At 37.4% G+C, this 2,489-nt stretch overlaps 1 long non-coding RNA gene across 1 annotated transcript; it reads left to right on the top strand.

Moving 5' to 3' along the window:
* The first annotated feature begins 595 nt into the window (after positions 1–595).
* On the top strand, positions 596–1,233 carry LOC144558774 (uncharacterized). Its single transcript, XR_013512987.1, has 3 exons — positions 596–728; positions 837–901; positions 1,179–1,233. It is a non-coding gene; the product is annotated as an uncharacterized LOC144558774 (long non-coding RNA).
* Positions 1,234–2,489: the final 1,256 nt, after the last annotated feature.

The following is a 2,489-nucleotide window of genomic DNA, read 5'->3' as shown; positions in this document are numbered from 1 at the left end:
GAAAATCACTAATCCAACGGTTTTACTATTTTGTTAAGCCACCGTTGGATAAGCAATTTTCCAAGTGGCTTAATAAATAGTAAAAAAAATTCAGAAAAATGTAAAATTTGGTCTCCAAGCACATATTAATATGGAGAACAAGATGAACAGTTCAGATCGACTTTTTGAATTTTAAAATTTCAAATTTGGACTGTGTGTATTTCAACTCATATGCTACCGAAAGCACATTAGCCTATATATATATATATATAGGGATAGGCTATTATACATTGCAATGCACAGAGGGGTCTGTGCATTGTATTGTCAGCCATTGGATCGTTGTTAAGATTCGTGCAATGCTGATAGATCTGATTTTAAAATTTGTCGCTGGATTTTAAAATTTTCGGAAATGGAGGGTCTATTTCACAAACCCTTCCCACCCGGTCCCTTCTTTCTCTCTTGCGCGGAAAAGGAAAAGGCGACACCCTAGGCGATCCGGCGGCGATTTCTTCTTCCTCCACGCGACCTCACCCCAGCCCCGACCCTAGACACGGCAGAGAGCTCCGACCCCCAGCCCCGATCCTCATCCTCTCTATCTCTCTGTCGCTACCACCATGATCGCCACAACCTCCTCCAATTTCTCCTCTCATCTGGCTTCATTCGATCTCGCTCTGGACCCTCAATCGATCTAGCTGGGGTTGATTTGGATAGCGTTAGGGTTGATTATGTCATAGAATGCATTCTTTCTGGTACAAACCAAACCCTCCTCCTTTCTCAAAACCCTCCACTTTCAAATTATATTTTGCATATTAATTGTTCCTTTAATTTTTCTATACTTCGTACTTGTTTCGTGCCAGGCAGTGAGTTTGATCCCTGGGAAGCCACTAGGAGGTACTTCCAGTCGCTGAGATATCCAATCACAGTGAGAACCTTTTTCTTCTGCTTATTATGGACTGACTCTGAGTTGTTTTTGACCTTCCAATACTTAGAATTAGCTGTAATTGACAAGATTATTATTGAATACACTTACCTGTGGTTACTATTGTCTAAAAGACTAATAATAAATGAATCACAGTGAGAACCTATGTTTTTGAATCACAGTGAGAACCTATGTTTTTGACCTTCCAATACATGCATGTAGCCATCTCCTCTCTCTCAATGAAAGTTCTGAAAGACTAATAATAAATGAACTTTTGTAGCCAGAACCTTTGCTTTCCAATTATATACCTTTCAAGGGACCAAGCTTAGTGAAAATAATCCGAGAATTCAGATGCAGGTAATCTTTGTTATTTCTCAAATGCGAGACGGCAGACAACTTTTGTTGGTTGTTCAAAACCTTCTTAGAGGCAATGTACGACAAGCATCCTTCTGCCATTATTACCAACCAAGATCCTGCGATGAAGAAGGCAATTGAGTTGATTTTTCCAACAACTGTCCACAGATGCTGCCAGTGGCATATAATGAGAAAGGCAAGGGAACGCTTTGCGAAGCATAATGGATGTGTCTTTAGTTGAAATTAGTATTTTGATGCTTTATGTAATTTGATGTTTTGTGGGAGTAAACTGCGCATAAATGTAAATAAATTTCTTTTTGAATGTGCACTATTGTGTATATTATAGGAAACATGAGCATGATTTATAGGAAATCTATTTACAAGCAAATTTTCATATTTACTGAGTTTCATATTTCTATGAATCCTTCAATCCAAAAATCGTGCTAAATTCATGGATATGTACTCATGTTCAACTAATACAAAGATTAAATCCGCATAAAGCATACATGTTCAAAAATCAAATGCTAATTTATAATTTTTCCAAGTAATATGCATATCAATCCAACAAAATATTTATAGTACATACATCATAAAAACTAAAAAATAAACACATAATTCATAAATATTCACTAGTACAAAAAACCCCTTCACCGACTGTTAAAATACCCCTACACCGACTGTTATAGCGACACCAGTAAAGCCGGTGCCAGTGAAGGTTACCTTTTACCGACGCTTGAAAAAGAGTCAGTGTTGAGCACAACACTGACTGTTTTTAGAGCGTCAGTGTTGGTGTTTAACACTGACGGTTTTTTAAGCGTCGGTGTTGAATACCAACACTGACAGTTTTTTAAGCGTCGGTGTTGGTGTTTAACACCGACGCTTAAAAAACCGTCAGTGTTGGCGTTCAACACCGACGCTTAAAAAACCGTCAGTGTTGGCGTTCAACACCGACGCTTAAAAAACCGTCAGTGTTGGGTTCAACACTGACGCTTGAAAAAGAGTCGGTGTTGATGTTAAAAATGTCAGTATATATATATTAAAAACAGTCGTTATTAGCTTTATAACCGTCAGTGTTGATATACAAATTTCGGCATGGTTCTGTTTATATTTGGGCTAGCCTCCATATTCTTGCTAGCCATATATTACTATTTAACATTTATTGATGTTAAACAATGTATCATACAAATAATTTAGACAACATAATATATTCATTCACCAAAAGACACACAACATAATA

This window comes from Carex rostrata, chromosome 8 (genome assembly GCF_964058835.1).
Source record: "Carex rostrata chromosome 8, lpCarRost1.2, whole genome shotgun sequence".
Taxonomy (NCBI): domain Eukaryota; kingdom Viridiplantae; phylum Streptophyta; class Magnoliopsida; order Poales; family Cyperaceae; genus Carex; species Carex rostrata.
The sequence above is the reverse complement of the archived record's forward strand: the minus strand, read 5'-3'. Positions and strand labels throughout refer to the sequence as shown.